At 35.7% G+C, this 21,381-nt stretch overlaps 1 protein-coding gene across 2 annotated transcripts in view; it reads left to right on the top strand.

Annotated features, from left to right (window-relative positions):
* HUWE1 (HECT, UBA and WWE domain containing E3 ubiquitin protein ligase 1) overlaps positions 1–21,381 on the top strand; it is a 110,106-nt gene that overhangs the window by 49,322 nt on the left and 39,403 nt on the right. The window lies entirely within an intron of this gene.

Here is a 21,381-nt window from a genome sequence, read left to right as displayed (position 1 = left end):
GTGCGTACGTCTAAAACACTGGAAGCGTGCCTTCCGTCTATCACAACATGATCGATTTGGTTTCTCGTTTTTCGATCCGGAGACAGCCACGTAGCTTGATGGATCTTTTTATGCTCGAACCTAGTACTGCATACTACCTTGTTTCGGGCCCCGGCGAAGTCGATCAGCCTCAATCCGTCGACGGACGTTTCGTCGTGGAGGCTGAATTCTCCGACGGTGGTGGGTGGCACCCTGGCATTGAAGTCGCCAAGCATCATTTTGATATCATGACGGGGGCAGCGCTCGTACGTGCGCTCCAAGCGCTCATAGAAGAGATCCTTGCATGCCTCATCCTTCTCTTCCGTCGGGGAATAGGCGCAGATGAGCGAGATGTTGAAGAATCTCGCTTTGATGCGGGTTGTGGCTAGAAGCTCGTCCACCGTGGTGAACGACAGAGAGCGACGGAGTCTCTCGCCCACCACAAATCCAACTCCGAATTTGCGCTCCTTTACATGGCGGCTGTAGTAGACGTCGCAGGGCCTCAGAAATTTCTTGCCTTGCCCCGTCCAACGCATTTCTTGGATGGCGGTGGTGTCAGAAAACAAATACACGTTTATATAGCGAGCCGCTTCACAGTGGTTCGGATAGCAGATCTAGCTGGACGAAAGTCAATACTTTTTTGTTTTTAAAATACTTAATGGTACTTGGAATACATTCCTGACAATACATTCAAATAGAAATTGCATTTATTAAAGCATTAACATATGAAAACAAACAAAAAAAGGTAAGTCAACGCCGCCTATTTGAGAACTCTATTTTAAAACCTGAAATTTAACTTAAAAGATTGCTAATTGCACTCACAGATATTTGCATAATTGCAAATTGACTTTATAAACAAAAAATTACACTTATTCCTCTATAGATTCAGAGGTCATAACGCAAAAAATAAAAAAAAAATAAAAATAAAATAACAATGGATCCTAAGTTTAATTTTAATCTTCACATTAATGTGACAGTCAACAAGGCTAAAGGTGTACTTGCATTTGTGAAACGATGGTCAAAACAATTTAGTGACCCTTATATCACTAAAACCCTGTTTACAACATTAGTTAGGCCGGTTCTGGAATACGGCTCGGTGGTTTGGAATCCAAGGTATCAAATTTACTCAGACAAGATAGAATCAATTCAAAAACAATTCCTACTTTTTGCTTTAAGAAATTTCCGATGGGATTCTCAATATAGTCTTCCACCTTATACGAGTCGCTTAAAACTTATTAACCTTCCTACACTTGCCAGTCGCAGGGAAATGCTTGGTATAATTTTTATGGTTAAATTACTGACAGGCTCAATTTCAAGTCCGTCTCTTCTGGCTGATGTTAGCTTTAATGTTCCCTCACGCGTATCAAGACACTTTTGTCCCATATTTCTGAAAGCTTGTAAAACCAATTTTGAATTGCACGACCCACTCCGTTGCTTATGCCAGGATTTTAACTCTCATTCCAGCACGTTTGATATATCAGATCCGCTTTTCAGCATTAAGAAAGCGATACTCTCCTCTCTCAATAAGTGAATTGTTGACATAAATACATAAAATCAGCTGATGAATTTAGTTCTGTAGCTGAACAGTTTTAGATCTCGACACTTAACAAACTCCTGCCTATCGTGACTCGGCACAAAAATTTAAAATATTGGTTCCGTACGTCATGCGGACTGCGCCCCTCGTGCGGATGGGCGGGAATGGAGGGTAAAAACCGTTGGGATTATTATTATTAATTAATAATTTATGTCCACATTGGTATAAGCAAATTTATTCTGAAAAATCGTCGTTTTGATTAACTAAAAAGATAAATTAAAGCGTAGGAAAAGTAAAGGCCGCCGAAGGCCGCTATAAAACCACTTGCATTATAATCTTTACACCTTCGCAAATGATGAGGGTAAGTTCGATAACCAAGTCTGACCAATTGGCTTAGATATTTACATTTTAGTGACAGTATGTCAAATCTCAAAATTCAAAAGTAATTATTAACAGGAATGTATCTGAATATAAATATAAGATCAGTGGCGGATCCACCGTGAAGAGAGGGGGGGAGCGGTTGTGTGTTAAAACAGAAAAATACTTGGAGTTATAAAAACTTTGGTTATGTAAGAGTTAAAAAAATAGTAACTCGCGAATTTTCTGCTTTCTGAAATTAAAAAATTATACAACAGGCATGTAAATCTTTAAGCGCTGTTATACATTTTTTTCTGAAATTTATATTTGTTTCTTGCTGTGATCTTAAAATTTAGTCATGGTAAAGAAAATCTTAAGAAGTGAATTGTTTGACATTTGGAGAAGTGTTGCTGAAACTTCTAAAAGACAACAAGGTGTCCGTGATTATGTGATTACCAGGGAACGGATTTTTAGGACCTAAAAACCTATAAAAAAGGCAGAATAAAGTAACGAAATAGGCTGGAAAAGGCAAAATAAAATAGCGAGAAAGGCAGGAAAAGGCACTAGGTATTGCAAAAAAGGCAAAAAAAGGCAAAACAACATAGCGAAAAAGGCAGGAAAAGGCAAAAAAAAGGTATTGCAAAATAAGGCACTAAAAAAAGACAGAAAATACGAAGAACAATCAAAAAATACATTTATTTTAGAAATGTTTATATTACAAGTAAAAAGAGAAAAACTATGAATAGTTTCATTATATGAAAAATTTGTACTTTGAATCTTTGACTATTTTATCCTTTCGAGTTTCTAACTCATAAAACTTTAATCTGTATAGTTGTAGTAACATTGAACCACAAGATGCATTTTGAAGTTTTCTGGCAGCATTTTCATTCGATTTTCGCGAAGAAAAGCCTTGAATGTACTAAATGTGCGCTCGACGTAAGTTGATACAAGTGGAGCCCAATTTAAATATGGAACGTTTGAAACGTTCATATTATCAGAAATAAGGGCGCTTTCCTCGCCCTTTACAATTTTATCCACACCCCTTATTGTCTTGAAGCCTATGTTAGCTGAGAAAACGGCTTTGAATTTTTTCAACACCAATTTGGCAAGAGGTCCCTGTGCTTCTATAAGCCGCATGGGCATGTGAATATTTTTTAATCTTAAAAAAAAAATTTTAAATGCTATAATCACTTTTGTAAAGGTAGAAAAGGTAAAAAAAGGCAAATATCTTAAAAAAGGCAAAAAAAGGCAAATATCTTAAAAAAGGCAAAAAAAGGTTACTTCAAATGTGTATATATGGAATCAGGGAAAGCTAAATCGTGGACATTCTTAATCGAATATACTCTATCTCTTTAGCAGAAAAAAGGCAATTTCCAAAAAAACCCGTTCCCTGGTGATTACTAAATTGAAAGAAATATCTGATGAAAATGCTCGTTCCGAAGTGAATAAAGTAAATTAAGTAAATGACTTTAGATTCGTAATCAGCAACCTAGAAAACTCCCAGATACCCAGTTACATAGAAATCTACCGATTTTTTTTTTAATTTTCGTCCGCCATATTGGATCCGCCATTTTGAATTTTTGGTAAATGACTTTAGATATCTAATCAGCGACCCAGAAAACCCCCAGATACCCAGTTTCATAGAAATCTACCGATTTTTTTTTAATTTTCGTCCGCCATATTGGATCCGCCATTTTGAATTTTTGACAAGTGACTTCAGATTCGTAATCAGCGACCCAAAAATCCCCTGGGTAAGAAGTGGTGTAAAGATCCATGAACGAGTATTTGTTTAAATAGTTTCGTCCAGCTAGATTTGCGATCCGAACCACTGTGCGCTTGCTCCAAGCAGACACCCGCTTGCAGCCGCACCTACTGGTGAACAGACGCTGCAGACTTCAGTAGCCCCACCGAAGCTCCCTCTCTTTCTGCCGAGACCCAAGGCTCCACTCGGATTGGTTACCGCATCTCGCACATGGGTTGCTCACGTTGCCCAGAGTGCGCGAACGAGGACGCAACGAGTCGGGATTGAGTATAGCCATGCAACTGTAACTGCATACCCAGCGCAACGACTATACCCCATTGCATGCATTTGATTCAGTTAAATTGATAAAATAAATGAAGTATTGCCATGTGGGTGTCAAACTAAAGAGTTTACAGCAGAAAATATGTCTGAGGAGGGTTACCACCTGTCTGAAAATCTAACTCAATTTTATTGATAAAATAAACGACATATTACAATATAAGTATAAAATTAAAGAGGTTTAAGAAAGATGACTGTAGGAAATATTTTTGAGGAGGGTTGCCATCTGTTTGAAAATTTAACTCATGTTAATTGATAAAAGAAATAACTTATTATATCGGTATCAAATTAAAGAGGTTTAAGATATATGACTGTTGGAGACATTTTTGAACAGGGTTACAACCTATTTAGAAATGTTAACTCTGTTAAATTGATAAAATAAATGCCATATTGCAATGTGGGTATCAAATTAAATAAGTTTCAGAAAGATAACCGTTGGAAATATTTTTTAGGAGGGTTACCACCTATTTAAAAATTGTATATCAGTTAAATTGATAAAATAAATGAAATATTGCAATGTGAGTATTAAACTAAAGAGTTTTAAGAAGGATTACAGCAGAAAACATGTTTGAGAAGGGTTACCACCTTTTGGAAAATCTAACTCAATTTAACTGATAAAATAATTGACATATTACAATATAGGTATCAAATTAAAGAGGTTTAAGAAAAGTTACTGTAGGAAATAGTTTTGAGGAGGACTGCCAGATTAAGATAAGAATAGAGATAAGATACTTGAGGAGGGTTGCCACCTGTTTGAAAAGTTAACTCAATTTACATAATTGATAAAATAAATGACTTATTACAATATAGGTATCAAATTAAAGAGGTTTAAGAAAGATGACTGTTGGAAATATTTTTGCGAAGAGTTGCCACCTTTTTGAAAACTTGAGCTCAGTATGTTGCCGTAAGTTGCACCAATGTATTTTCAAAATATAAACCGATAAAATAAATAAACCAATGAAAAATTAGTCCTTTGTCAAATATGTTTGATTTATTATTATTTATATATGGATATTAGGGGGGCCCTTAAATGTAGGAAGCAAATTTTTACATCATATTTCCTCAACCCCTGCATATAAATTTTGGTCTCGATTGGAGGTTAAGGCGTGTCGCACAGGGCGCGAAATTCAGATTCCTCTATGATTAAAATTTTTTTTCATCTAATACCCAAAATCGACCCTACTATAGTCGAAAATATCACATATAAATTTTGGCCCCGATTAGAGTCGGTTAAGGCGTGGCACACGGGTAAGAATTCAGATGATATCTACTTTAGTAGTATCGATTTTGGGTTTGAGGTGACAAAAAAAAATAATTTTAGTTTTTTGAGTCTCTATAGAGGAATCTGAACTTTGGCCCCTGTGCGACACGCCTTAACCGTCTCCAATCGGGACCAAGATTTGTATGTGACATCTGTGAAGGTGGTATTATCGATTGAAGGGGTGAGCCTGAAAAAAAATCGCTCATTTGATTTTTAAGGACTACCCTAATGTATATGTACAAATGTAAGGCGGATACGGAATATTACCTTAAGTGTCTGTGAAGATGGGTGGGTGGCTGATGGTCGTTCCTGGTGGTCCGTCTTGGATTGTTTGGTTTAGTCTACAGGCCCAAACACAGTTAAATTGATTAAATAAATGAATACATAATTGCAATGTGGGTATCGAACTAAAGACTTTTAAGAAAACTTACAGTAGAAAATTTGTATGAGATACAATATGCGTACCAAACGAGAGGTATTTGAAAAATTTTGATTTGGTAATATTTTCAATAGGATTATCACCTATCTAAGAGTAAAGACTGAAAATATTGAAATTAAATCAAAGATTACATAACTGGTTCCAAACGAAAATTGTTTGCGAAAGCTTTAGTAGAGAATTTTTTTTTAATATTTCCACTTTTCCAAAATCCGAACAATTGTAACCCTCTAACCGGTAAGAGTGCCTCAAGGCAAGGATCACAAAAATCACATTTTGCATATGAATACATAATTTTTCATTACGCAAGTGAGTTCAACGCTCTTGATCATATTTCTGATTTTCAGCATCGAAAATTTGTATTTTGGAGACGTTCTTTTAACTCAAGAATTTAATTCCCGTAAAGTCATAGGCTGCATGATTTAATAACTACGGTGTTGAAAATAGTTGGATTTTATGTTCTATAGCGACAAACCTAAGTGTGCCTCATGGCACTCTTGTCGTTCGGCACGAATTTTTATTTTTCTATTGCGTTTTATTTATGGTGCTTTTTCCCGGTAATGCAAATACTTTTTATAAATTTTTTACCTGTTTTTCATAAAGTGTGTAAATAACAATATATGAAAATCGTCTCATGATGTCGCGTGTGAAATTGTCGAAGTTACCAGGAGAAGAAATCCTTGAATTTATTGATTCTGTGGAGACTAGTAGAGAAGAAGATTCAAGCAACGAAAATGTCTCTATTTATCGAAACTACCAGCCAGAGGAAATAAGTCCAGATGACGAACATTTCATATTGCAGTGCCTTCGGGATTGGAATTGTTTATCACCGATGCAGCCAACGATTCATTGAACACTTCTGCAGTCAAAGAGACTGTCACTGTCGGTGAAGAAATCATTTCATCGACAGATGTGATTCCATCGACTTTCATGGCATTGACTGTCACTCCAGTTCAAAACAAGAGTCGGTTCGCCATTACCAATAGCCGAAGCTACCGGTCCAGCAGTTGTACCAACCAATGGCGGTTTTAATGGAAGTAAGAATTTCTCTCCCATCTTTTGAAATTTTATTTTACGTACTGATCGTTTGGATTTTATATTGCAGACATTGAATCAATAAACAAAGATTCTGCTGAACTCAGCAAAGTGATCTGGCGCAAAACAAACCTTAAACTGCATATAAATGAGGTGGCATTTCGTGGCTCCGCTTTATTACCTGAGCATATAGAAGCGCTCTCAACGCCGTCGCAATTATTTCTATATTTTTTCTCTAAAGACGTAATTTAAACTATTGTTCAAGAGACGAACCGGTGTGCTCTAAATCAGGATATAAACTCAAGATTCAATGTGAATGTCGATGATATCTGCCTGTACATTGGCATTCATTTATACATGTCGGTTTATCGCTACCCGAATTTAGAGAGCTATTTGATCAAGAATGCATTCGAACCCATTCGCAAAATAATGCCATTGAAACGGTTTGAAGCGATAAAAAAATTACTGTCGTTCCGAGATGACGATGGATGCAATGACCGCCTTCTTTATCATTTCATTGATACCTGAATTCTGAGAACAGATCGCTGCAGGTCTTGTGAGCTACACTCAGACGCGTTCGGTTGGTCGCCCATCTTCAACAAGTCAACCTACTCCACAAGATGAATCGTTACCTGCTGCTCTGAGTGTTGGCAAAGAATCTGTATATCCTGTTGATAACGTTCGTTTCAACGGTAACAATCAACTTCCTAAATGGCTCGAGAAAGTGGCAAATTTTGTAAAAAGTCGTAAACTCAATATATTTGCGAAGTATGCAATTTACATTTAACTGATCTGCGGCAAAAATTTTCCTTTTTGGAATATGACACAAAAAAGTAATACATGTTTCTAGATTCCATTGTTCAGTTAAACTTTTTGCTTTAACGGATTAGAGTGCCTGGAGGCACTGTTTCTTTTATCTCACCTGAAAGTCAAACGAAGCGACAAAATGGTATATAGACGACGACATTGAGTTTATCATGCCCAAGTTATGCAAAAAATTCCCAACCATTTCGGATCACCATTTCAAAGCTGCTGGTTTGAGGGTTAAATAAAGATAGGATGTACAATATCTTATCAAACGAAGTGATCATATTATCAACCAAGAGTTGGTACACAATGTAAAAAATAAATAAACAATTAATTTTTGAACAAAAAACACAACCCTGCAAACCAAAGTTCCCGAAATCTTAAGGAAATCGTTAGGATTATCTTATTTCTGTAACGATTTTTGTACGAATTTTCAAAGAAAATTATGTGAAGCGGTTGACACGAACTCGTAAAGAAATTTCTGTACGAAAAATAAAGAAAATTCTGGAAAAATTCTGAAAGATATTCTTCACATAGCACCATTATTTTCGTTGCTTCACAGATTTTCTTCCGAAATTTCGTAAAAGAATGGAAGTGTGCGTAATTTATTTCATTTTAGAAAATTCGGCAAAAAATCGAATTAAATCTTAACGAATTCTTTAAAATTTCTTTACAATGTAGAATACTCTGAAAAAATGGTTTGCAGGGAAACGACTTCTATTCTCACATAAAAATTTAATAGTACCGTTAATTTTTTCATGATCCAATGATCGGATCTAAACCAAATTAATTGATAACCTTCTCCTTTTTTTGAAGTCGGTTAAAAACTACTGATACAAATAACAAAATGATAAAAGAGTAACGAAAACATAAAACTCTCCCATGAAAGCTGTTTAAAAAATACTCAATGAAAACTTAAAATTGTTGTCACCATTCCCTAATACTACGTTCAAATTGACGAGCTAAACATGTTAAATGGGCTTGAACCAGTTAAATGAACAAAACATGTTCATAAACAAGTTAAATCGCATGCAATTGTTGTTGGAAAATTGAACCAGTTAAATCATTTAACTCGTTTGAAAACCAGTTCAGCGCAGAGTTGTATCCGAAAGCTTTCTGCTCCGACCAATCAGAAAGACCCAAAAGGTTTCATTTGACACGCCAACGTTCAAAAAATGTATATTCTGAAAAATATTAAAAATTAAAAAGTATCAAAAAATTTCAAAATTGTATGCATGTCTGCCCGCCAAAAAATAGGCCAAGGCGGTAATTAATTATTTCCCATTAGGTCTCGTCGTACGCAGAGATGAATAGGGCATACGAACTAAATATTTTGAAGTATCTAAATAATCCGTATGCATTAATATCATGAAGCAGACATTCGCATAAAACCAACTGAAACACAAAAACTTGATTTTGAATATTTTTTTCGAATTTTTATTGGTAATCAAACAACCGTAAAAGTTAACTCAGAATGTTCAATGTGGACGATTGTGTTTTGCAAAAAGATCTTTTTCATTTAACTAGTTAAATGGGGCCAATTTGAACGTAATATAACATTATAAATCAGTTAACTTTGAATCATAAACAATTTCGTTGGGGGTCGCCATAGCATACTACGTACATTGCGAGTAAAGAAATTTTTAATAACATTATTAGGCATGTTTTATTCAACCATCACAAGCTAATAGCTAAATCTTGGTCAAATAAAACGAAATTAGCTTATTTCCTATGTAAGCCTAATTTTGACAGTTGTTTGACTGCAAATAGTGTCAAAGCAAGTATTTGCTTCTTTCTGATTGGCTGAAGGAGAAAATTTCTGATGCTGAATGGCAATGCCTATTGTTCAATATACAAGCCAAGATAGCTTTTCATAAGCCAATATAATTATGTTGGGTAAGTCCTCCATACAAAATAAGCTAATAGCTTAAATTTCTGGACAAATAAAACACGGCTATGATTATGATTAATATTCCTATTGTGAACTCCTATTCCCAATCAAAGATTCCCAAATTAAAGTAAAAAACAGAAGGGCATTTACGATCGCATGATGCAAATGTTAAAATAATAAGAGCTGCAGAACTGAAAAATTTTTTACAAGAGCGTGTAATTTCTGGCGTGTGCCGATGCATCGACATCATCGGAAACATCGAAAGGAGAACTGATCGAAAGAATGTTTCTTAATTAAAAAAATTTATTATAGGAATCACGATTGGCTCAGTGAACGAGATATTCTTGCTGCGAAGAATAAGGATGTCTATCAACTAAATAATAGTGGTATTGAAAACAGTCGTTGCTTGAGCTAGTCTGCTCATTTACCAGACTGCCAGGCCACTTTCTCACTTTGGTGAATACCACTAATGTTCAGTAATAATAATATTCAATCCAGCATTCAAAGTGAAGAAATACATATACGTCGATAAACATAGTTGTGGAAACAGATGAAGCAGTTAATTATCCAACGAAATTTTTGGGCTCGATTGATCTTCCAGGGATGATCCCACATACTGAAGTTGAAAAAAAGGTATGCCAATTATCATGTTTCGGAATATTAAACAGCCAAAGCTCTGCAGCGGAACGCGACTCACAGATAAGAAATTGATGAAGAACGTAGTGTAAGCAAAGATTTTAACGTGGCCTTTCAAAGGTGAAGAATTCCCATGATCAATTTAAAAAATTGCAATTCCCAATTCGACTGGCATTCACAATCAATAATGCTCAGCGTCAACCTTTGGAAAAGTGTGGTTTAGATTTTAGAGTGTGGTTTAGAGATTACTTCTCAGATGTTGCGTGTTCCCGTTCCTTGAAATCAATGCTGAGAATGGAAAAGACAAAAATATTGTGCACACAAGTACTTATTACAAAGTCAAACTTATATGAAACGTATGCTTTGTTTCGTTAATCATTTATCATCAATGTAACTGGAATATACCACAGCAAAGCGTGGCAAGGTATAGCTAGTATCCATATATAAATAATAATAAATCAAACATATCTGACAAAGGACTAATTTTTCGTTGGTTTATTTATTTTATCGGTTTATATTGAAAATACATTGGGGCAACTTACGGCAACATACTGAGCTTTCGCGTTCAAATTTTCAAAAAGGTGCCAACTCNCAACTTACGGCAACATACTGAGCTTTCGAGTTCAAATTTTCAAAAAGGTGCCAACTCTTTTCAAAAATATTTCCAACAGTCGTCTTTCTTAAACCTCTTTAATTTGATACCTATATTGTAATAAGTCATTTATTTTATCAATTATGTAAATTGAGCTAACTTTTCAAACAGGTGGCAACCCTCCTCAAATATATTTTTGACTGTAAGCCTTCTTAAGAATCTAAAGTTTGTTACCCACATTGCAATATTTCATTTATTTTATCAATTTAATTGAGTTAAAATTTTCAAATAGGTGGCAGCCCTCCTCAAAACTATTTCCTACAGTAATTTTTCTTAAACCTTTTTAATTTGATACCTATATTGTAATATGTCATTTATTTTATCACTTAAATTGAGTTAGATTTTCCAAAAGGTGGTAACCCTTCTCAAACATATTTTCTGCTGTAAGCCTTCTTAAAACTCTTTAGTTTTACACACACATGGCAATACATATTTCAAATAGGTGGCAACCCTCCTCAACAATATTTCCAACAATTATATTTCTGAAACCTATTTGGTTTGATACCCACTTTTCAATATTTCATTTATTTTATCAATTTAAGTGAACTAATATTTTCAAATAGGTGGCAACCTTCCTCAAAAATATTTCCAACTGTTATCTTTCTGAAACCTATTTAATTTGACACCCACATGGCAATATTTCATTTACTTTGTTTTATATATATAGAAGATATGTCGTTTATTTTATCAATTAAATTGAGTTAGATTTTCAGACGCTGGTAACCCTCCTCAAACATATTTTCTGCTGTAAACTCTTTAGTTTGACACCCACATGGCAATATTTCATTTACTTTATCAATTTAACTGAGTTAAATTTTTTAAATAGGTGGCAACCCTCCTCAAAAATATTTCCAACGTGATATTCTGAAACTTATTTAATTTGATACCCACATTGCAATATGACATTTATTTTATCAATTTAACAGAGTTAAAATTTTTAAATAGGTTGTAACCCTCTTCAAGAATGTCTCCAATAGTCATATATCTTAAACCTCTTTAATTTGATACCGATATAATAAGTTATTTCTTTTATCAATTAACTTGAGTAAAATTTTCAAACAGATGGCAATACTCCTCAAAAATATTTCCTACAGTCATCTCTCTTCTCTCTCTTTAATTTTATATTTATATTTTAACTAGCAGACCCGGCGAACTTCGTCCCGCCCAAAATTAGATTCTTAATTAAATCATTTTGGTCCAACATTTTCTAAAACAGTCCACGTTTACGATTTCCATTGGCACATTCATCGGCTAAGATTATGGTTTGGTGGTCGTTTGCCGCCTTAAATAAACTAACGAAAGTGTTATGTCCATGAAGAAGTTCCCTGGCGGCAACAATAATCCGGATCTATAGTGAATTTTCCCTAGAAACTTTATCTTATAGTTCGTGGCAATTTCAAAATGGATGCGTATCCTTGTTCAACAGAAATACAATGTACATATGTACATAGACTGAGATGAAATACCTTAAAAGCCAGTTTCACGAAAGCAATTTAATTGAAAAACTATTTTTTTTCTGTCGGGTTCTATATTAAATTCAATTAAGAAAATAAATTTTCATTAAATTGCTTTTATGAAACTGGCTTTTAAGGTATTTCGACGGGTGGTGGTTTGAGATTTACCACTGCACAACTCAAGCCTGGTATGCCTGTTGAAGCTTTAAAGCATAAGAATATTGGCAAATCACATCCATTGGGCCAATCGTAATACACGAGAGCTCGATATACTCAATGGTGCAACAGGTCGATTTACTCTGACATTCACAGCACCTTTTCTCACTTGTCGATTTTTAGTAATAACTCGACCTCAGCATCACCTCACAGCAGTTTTTGCAATTGGACTGCCTTTACCGTTTCCAATACATGTATTGAATATTCGTCAAATCGGATCATAAAAAAAGATGTTTAGTAATAACTCAACTCCAGCGCCAACTGGCGGGTTAAATTGTGAAAGTAAACTATTCAGAGACCCACTCAAATACACACACAAAACTTTTTTGAAATCCCTCCAGCCGTTTAGGATTTCACTCACAAATATACCTACATAAGAATTATAAATATACACATTCAAAGATAAGGAAAAGTCAGTACGTTTGTACTTTGCCATGCCCTCTTTTCAAAGAGCCCATTTTTCTCCTTGAGTATGGGAAGTTCCAGTACTGTACCATGAACACTTCCAGAGATATGTAGTGTGAAATCCGGCTTGTATGGTAGGTGCCACGCCCCTTTTCCAAAGCTCCATATTTTCTCCATGACTGCGATTAATTTCATATATCTCCACACCAAGTTCCAGTACTCTACCAAGAACAATTCTAGAGATATGCAATAAGAAAAAATCGACTTGCATGGGAGGTGCCACGCCGGTATAAAGTTCCAGTACTCTACCATAAACACTTCCAGAGATACTTATTATGAAAAATTCGGTTTATATGGGAGGTACCACGCCCCCCTTTTCATATAGTCCGAAATTTTATTCATGAGTATGCGATTGATTTCATATATCTCGTTATCAAGTTCCAGTACTCTACCATGACCATTTCCAGAGATAAGAAGTATGAAAAATTCGGTTTGTATATGAGATGCTACGCCCCTTTTCCAATCATTCCAATTTTCTCCATGAGTATGTGATTGATTTCATATATTTCCGTACCAAGTTCAAAAATTTCTCCAATTTTTCTCAAGAGTATGCGATTGACTTCATACACATAGTATCTCCATACCAAGTTCCGGTACTCTAGCATGAACACTTCCAGAGATACTTATTATGAAAAATTCGGTTTATATGGGAGGTGCCACGCTCCCTTTTCAAATAGTCCGAATTTTTCTTCATGAGTATGCGATTGATTTCATATATCTCCGTTCCCAGTTCCAGTGCTGTACCATGAACACTTCCAGAGAAATGCAGGATGAAAAATTCTTATTGTATGGGAGGGCCCACGCGCTTTTACAATAGCTTAAATTTTTCTCAAGAGTATGCGATTGATTTCATATACATAGTACCTCCATACCAAGTTCCAGTACTCTACCGTGAACATTTCCAGAGATATACAGTGTGAAAAATTCGGTTGTATATGAGGTGCCACGCTCCTTTTCCAATAACTCCAAATTTTCTCCATGAATATGTGAATGATTTCATGTATTTTCCTACCAAGTTCAAAAATTTTACCACGAACGCTTCCAGAAATATGCAGTATGAAATATTCGGGTTGTATAGAGACGCCCTCTTCCAATAGCTCCAATTTTTCTGCAAGCATTTGCGATTAATCTTATATATCTCTACACCAAGTTCCAGTACTTTACCATGAACATTTCCAGAGATATGCTGTATGAAAAATTCGGTTTGTATGGAAGATGCCCCTNCTCCATGAGTATGTGATTGATTTCATATATTTCCGTACCAAGTTCAAAAATTTCTCCAATTTTTCTCAAGAGTATGCGATTGACTTCATACACATAGTATCTCCATACCAAGTTCCGGTACTCTAGCATGAACACTTCCAGAGATACTTATTATGAAAAATTCGGTTTATATGGGAGGTGCCACGCTCCCTTTTCAAATAGTCCGAATTTTTCTTCATGAGTATGCGATTGATTTCATATATCTCCGTTCCCAGTTCCAGTGCTGTACCATGAACACTTCCAGAGAAATGCAGGATGAAAAATTCTTATTGTATGGGAGGGCCCACGCGCTTTTACAATAGCTTAAATTTTTCTCAAGAGTATGCGATTGATTTCATATACATAGTACCTCCATACCAAGTTCCAGTACTCTACCGTGAACATTTCCAGAGATATACAGTGTGAAAAATTCGGTTGTATATGAGGTGCCACGCTCCTTTTCCAATAACTCCAAATTTTCTCCATGAATATGTGAATGATTTCATGTATTTTCCTACCAAGTTCAAAAATTTTACCACGAACGCTTCCAGAAATATGCAGTATGAAATATTCGGGTTGTATAGAGACGCCCTCTTCCAATAGCTCCAATTTTTCTGCAAGCATTTGCGATTAATCTTATATATCTCTACACCAAGTTCCAGTACTTTACCATGAACATTTCCAGAGATATGCTGTATGAAAAATTCGGTTTGTATGGAAGATGCCCCTCCCCCTTTTTCAATAGCTCAAATTTTCTTCCAAGAGTATGCCATGGATTTCATATATCTCCATACCAAGTTCCAATACTTTACCATAAACTCTTCCAGAGATATGCAGTATGGAAAATTCGGTATGAAAGGGAGGTGCCACGCCCCCTTTTGAAATAGGTCCAATTTTTCTCCAATGGTATGTGATCGATTTCATATGCGCCAATAGCAAGTTCCAGTACTCTACCATGAACACTTCCAGAGATATGTGGAAGTGCTCTGGTTTTTTAGATTCCGATTTTTAGTTACATATACATATGTAATTTAATTACATATTTTGAATCTGAGGATAATCGGACCATAAACACGATTTTTAGTAATAACTCGACTCCAACGCTACCTGGCGGCTCTTTTTTTTGCAATGGTATGGTTTTACTAATGACTCGACTCCAGCGTGATTCTGATTCTGCTATTCGAAAGGTAGACAAATTCAAAAAACAAATATCATAAAAATCGGTCAAGCCGTTCTTGAGTTATAAATGGTGTAACTAACTCGACTTTGTTTTATATATATAGAAGATATGTCGTTTATTTTATCAATTAAATTGAGTTAGATTTTCAGACGCTGGTAACCCTCCTCAAACATATTTTCTGCTGTAAACTCTTTAGTTTGACACCCACATGACAATACTTCATTTATTTTATCAATTTAACTGAATCAAAATTTTTAAATAGGTTTCAACCCTCTTAAAAAATGTCTCCGACAGTGACATTTCTTAAACCCTTTTAATTTGATGGCTATATAATAAGTTATTTATTCTATCAATTAAATTGAGTTAAATTTTCAAACAGATGACAACCTTCCTCCAACATATTTTCGGCTGTAAGCCTTCTTAAAAATTTAAAGTTTGATACCCATACTGCAATACTTCATTTATTTTATCAATTTAACTGAACTAAAATTTTCAAATAGGTGGCAACCTTCTTCAAAATATTTCCAACAGTCATCTTTTCTAGCAATAGGTTATTAATTTTATCTTTAAATTTAGTTAAATTTTCAAACAGGTGGCAACCCTCTTCAAACGTATTTTCGGCTGTAAGCCTTCTTAAAACTCTAAAGTTTGATATCCACATGGGAAATATTTCATTTACATTATCAATTTAACTGAGTTAAAATTTTCAAATAGGTGGCAACCCTCCTCAAAATTATTTCCAGCATATATCTTTCTTAAACCTATTTAATTTTATACCCACACGGCAATATTTCATTTATGTTAACAATTTGACTGAGTTAAAATTTTCAAATAGGTGGTAACCCTCCTCAAAAATATTTCTAACAGTTATATTTCTTAAACCTCTTTAATTTGATCCCGATATTGTAATAATTCATTTATTTTATCAATATAATTGGGTTTAAAAATGTTCAAATTGTTGGCAACCCTCAAAATTTTTGCGATATCATAGATTCTGGTATTATACCGAACAATACAAAAAAAAAACTATTCAAATCGGTTCAGCCGTTCTCGAGTTTTGACGACCGTAACATACGAACACAACATTTTTATATATATAGATGTATACCTAATAGGGTGGTCCAAAAATGCACGTGAAAAAGCAAAAGCGGAATATTTATGCTCTCACCCCCTAGGATTGTTCTATACCGAAAAAATATACCCTTATTTTTTATTTTGAAATCAAAAACTATTTAGAGGTCGCTCAAAGCGCCCAAAGTTTTCCATGAATTTTGTATGGGGAAAAAAGAACTTTTCGTAGAAATGGTATAGAACAGTTAAAAATCAATATTTTTCTACCAGAGAACTCTGTTTATCTTCCCAACTCTGTTATTNATAGAACAGTTAAAAATCAATATTTTTCTACCAGAGAACTCTGTTTATCTGCAGGAGATTCCCAATAATAATACTCAAGTTTATTTAACCATTTTTTCATCGCAACTATAATTTATAGGTCCGCCAAAAACCCCGAAAAATGCAATGGGGCGACCAATAAAAAATCGTTAGTATTAAAAAATGGTTAAATAAATAATTGGGTATTATTATTGAAAGTCTCTTGAAGAGAATCAGAGTTTTCCGATCGAAAAATATTGATTTTCAAGAATTCTATACCATTTCAACGAAACATTTTATTTTTCCCATATAAAAATACATATTTGAGCGCTTTGACCGACCTCTAAATATTTTTTGATTTCAAAATAAAAAAATGGGGGTATAAAAGTATATAATTTTGATATAGAACAATCCTAGGTGGTGAGAGCATTACAATTCCGACTTTGCTGTTTTTGGACCACCCTAATACTTACTTAAAATATTGTTATATATTTAAAAAGCGCCGACGCCGACATTTCTCGCCGGACGCTTCAATGTTTGCAAAAAAGTTGGAATCTTGCATATACATTGTAACGAAGCGTTTTATTCGCCCCGCCGCTTCTTCTACGATGCTGGGGTATACTCGCCGTGTCCAGGGTTCGTTACAATAAATTTGTAGTTTCGGGGCTCTGGTAAATCGCACTTTATTAATTTAATTTTCTTAGTTTCTATAAAGAACATATAACAAATAACAAAATTTGCTGGCGTCACTTGCAGTGGTTGGGTAACGGCTTCCTGTCCCGTTATGGGCCCGTTAGGCGGTAGTGGCGTGGCTTCAATTCTGGTGAGCAGCGCTCTGTTGACGCCGTTGAATGGCGCGCTGCTAGCCTCGGTACGCCTGTCGTGCGCTGCTATGGCGACGGGTAGCGCTCTTACGGGTGCTCTTGGTGTTGCGCTGTTGGCGGCGCCGGATAGCGCTCTTGCTGGCGCGCTTGACGTGGCGCTGCTGACGACGACGGGTAGCGCTCTTGCGGGTGCGCTTGGTGTTGCGCTGTTGGCGGCGCCGATGAGAGGCGCTCGGTTAACGCCGATGAGTAATGCCCTTGTGAGTGGGGCTCTGCTGGCGACTGTAAGTAGCGCTCTTGTTGGCACGCTTGGCGTTGCGCTGTTGACGGCGACGAGTAGCGCTCTTGCGGACGCGCTTGGCGTTGCGCCGTTGACGGCGACGGTTAGCGCTCTTTCTGGCACCCTTGGCGTGCGCTGTTGACGGCGAACGAGCGGATGTCGTTCGTACGCGGCTTCGCGGTAGGCAGTGGCGAGCGGTGATCGGAACCGTTTTTAATGATCACTACTCTGAGTGGTGATGTCTTGTGGTGTGTGTGTACCACTCACAAGCAATCGCTCCATTCAGCGGTAGTTCTCACTACAAAATATGGTTCTCTACCTTTGAAAAGTGATGTTTTGTGGTGTGTGCGTACCACTCACAAGCTATCGCTCCCTTCAACTGTAGTCGTTCACTCGCGACCACAGCTCCGTGCTGACTGACTGTTTTCTGGCTGTGTTCTATATTTTATGGGCTGCGTGCTTGATGTTGCGTGGTCGTGCAGCCACATGTTGCTGTGTGCTGTTTCGTTGTCATGGTCAAAAAGATGCTGTCGGGTGTTGCTACGAGTTGTGTTGCTATGAGTTGTGTTGTTGGTTGTTTTGATGGCGGGTATTTGTGTGGGCCAAATTCCTCAGGGATATTTGGTCCTCACAACATATGTATACATTAGGGATGTTGCGAATGTGGAATTTAACACAGCTAACAGCTAACAATTAGGTAAGTAAATTGAGTTATTTAGATATATAAAAAATGAAAAAGTTAGTAAGTTTTAATAATGTTTATTTTATTTAGTATTTGAATTCAAAAATGGTAACATTATATTTAATAAAAAGTAATGAGAATTGCATCGGGGCTGAAAATGTCGGATGTATCCTCCTGACTTTCATCTTCACTTGAAGAATCTAGCATAATCGTTGTTTAAACAGCGCTTACAAGCCAAACCAGATGTGTCAGGTTTTCTAAAGCTTTTTAAAAAGAATTCTTCATTCGCATTCCTTTGGCTGTTTCAGAACCTGTAACGTCATCAGCGTTTTTCGATTTTAGTTTTTGTAATTCATTTTTAATACTTTCTTCTGCGACTGGTTTGAAAAATTTGTGCTTATAGCGAGTTAAATAGGTGGATATGAAACATAAATTATTGGGGCGTATTCTAGTTTTCGTACGAATCGAAAATCATGAAATCTTCCTATCATTTTCTATACAAAATAAGATATTTCATTTGAATTTGATTCCTAGTTGAGTTAAAAAAGGCAACCGAGTTACAAAGGAGACACACCATTTTGCACGAGTTTATACATGATCCGACCTTAAGTACACCCTAAAATTGCTAAAAATTAAAGATTGCACTATTCGACAGTTTGCGGGGTTTTAATCGGTAAAAATAAGGCCTGGCAGTTACGAGAAAACCATGGCCGACATATAAATTATAATTGCGATGAAAAAATGGTTAACTAAACAATTGGGTATTATTACTGGGAATGTCCTGCAGATAAACAGAGTTTTCCGATAGAAAAATATAAATTTTTAAGAATTCTATACCATTTCTACGAAAAGTTGTTTTTCCCACATATAAAATACTTGGAGGACTGTGGGCGCTTTGAGCGACCTCTAAATATTTTTTGATTTCAAAATAAAAAAATAGGGGTATATTTTTTTCGGCATTGTAGAACAATCCTAGGGGGTGACAGCATAAAAATTCCGACTTTACTTTTTCACATGCATTTTTGGACCACCCTAATGTTCATACATAACAACCACCGAATGGTAGCCGCTTTCGTCATTTAATCAATGATTTATGTACATACATAAGATCTGCTTCAGTTGAAATCTGGCAGGTATTAAGTAACAAAAAAACTAATTTAAATATGAATAATTCAGTAGAAACTTTTTTAGAACCTTCTTTTATTTCTATTGAGATGAAAAATTTACAAATATTATTAGAATTAATTTCCACGCCAAAATACCCGTACTTTAGAGATGACACCCGCCATTAATACTTGGACATCCCTTTCATTGATCGATTGAGCCTGTTTTCACCACATTCTGCGGAAGTGCGTTATTCTTGAAGGTGTGCATTTTGTTTCTTTTTAATTTTTATTTCATATAGGCCCAATAACGCTCGATCGTTTGGAGCTCTGGGAAATTCGGAGAATTGGCCTCTTTTAGTACAATGTTGATTCCATTTTGTGTATAAAACTCTTGCGCTTTTTTTGCAGAATGGCTTGTTGCCAAATCAGGCCAAAACAATACAGGCTCTCAGAACAACACTCTAGGTGCAACAACACGTTCAGAGAGATTCGGATTCCTTTTCATAGTCCTTGGAACATCCTTCTCCACTATTTTATTTACAGTGCCTGATATTCCGCCAGATTCCGCCTTTCTGCTGCAATTTTTTTTGATATTTGACAATACATTTTGTACCGTCGACCTTCCAATTTTCAGCAATTTTACTAACCGACATTGGGAGATGTGTGGATTTTGCATGAATTAGTCCAAAATCAATTTTTTTTGTTGAAGTTCTTTGCTCTCCACATCACTTATTTTTAAGGTTACGCATATGAAAATTAACTGTAATAAAAAACAACGATAGCAAAATCAGCACACTAAATAAACGGCTGATCGAGTCGTCGATAACAAAGTTATGCTATGTATAGTGCTGCCAAATTTCAAATGAAGCAGATCTTATTTTGTAAATTTTTTAAATAACCAAAAATGTGTGTCCATCCCGTGACCTCTCTCTCTTTATGACCAGTTTTTATTGTCAAATCGATATTTTCATTTCCCAATACCAGGCGCTCATACATGTGAAGTTACAAGTTTTCTATTTCTAAGCAGAAAATTGTTTTGTATAAATTTTTAAATTTCCAAAAATCTACTTTGTGAATTTCAAAGGCTTCTACAAACGAATTAAAAAGTGCTACAAACCAAGGCATAACAAGGTAGAAGGGATTTCGACATTTCCCTCTTTTGAACTGCGACTGAAATGTCAACTCTTAACCCTATACTATTAAAAATTTTTTTTTTATATAAATTTTCAATTGTGAGCTGTGCGACTGATTTTAAATACATAATAAAATGAAAAGGAATTGCGAGCGGTGCGTTGTGTTTGTCAAGAGCCTGGACAACAAACTTGTGCGTTATTTTAAACCTTCGAATTGTCAAGTGAAGCGACAACGGTGGGCAAATTGCTGCGATGTTTCATTAGGAGACTCTTCACGTTATTTGTTGTCTATCGCAGCCGAGTATTTCTAAGTGGACGCGCTTGGTCCCAGGTGCAGGATTTATCATACCGAATATGAAAAGAAAATCTCCCTTTCATATACATAGCGATATTTTAGTAACTACTGAAAATAATTCACTCAAAATTGATATTTACAATGAGTTTTAGACGAAAAATAAGAATATTAAAAAATGTTGGCAAATGGGCGTAGCCACGCCTACTTATGGTTACATGTGTATATCTTGTTAACCGCTGCACCAATTTCTTCCAAACTTGGCACAGTTGTTGGTCCTGCTACAACATACCAAATGGCCGAAAATTTTAAAAATCGGACAATAACCACGCCCACATCCCATATGACGGTAATTTAGAAAAATACGAAATCCTCGATAAATCAGTAAATATTAAAGCTAATTTATTCAAAATTGATGGTTGCAACAAC

Source organism: Rhagoletis zephyria, unplaced genomic scaffold (genome assembly GCF_001687245.7).
Source record: "Rhagoletis zephyria isolate East Lansing unplaced genomic scaffold, Rhagoletis_zephyria_1.1 Rzeph_scaffold_00985, whole genome shotgun sequence".
NCBI classification, from domain to species: Eukaryota; Metazoa; Arthropoda; class Insecta; order Diptera; family Tephritidae; genus Rhagoletis; species Rhagoletis zephyria.
The sequence above is the reverse complement of the archived record's forward strand: the minus strand, read 5'-3'. Positions and strand labels throughout refer to the sequence as shown.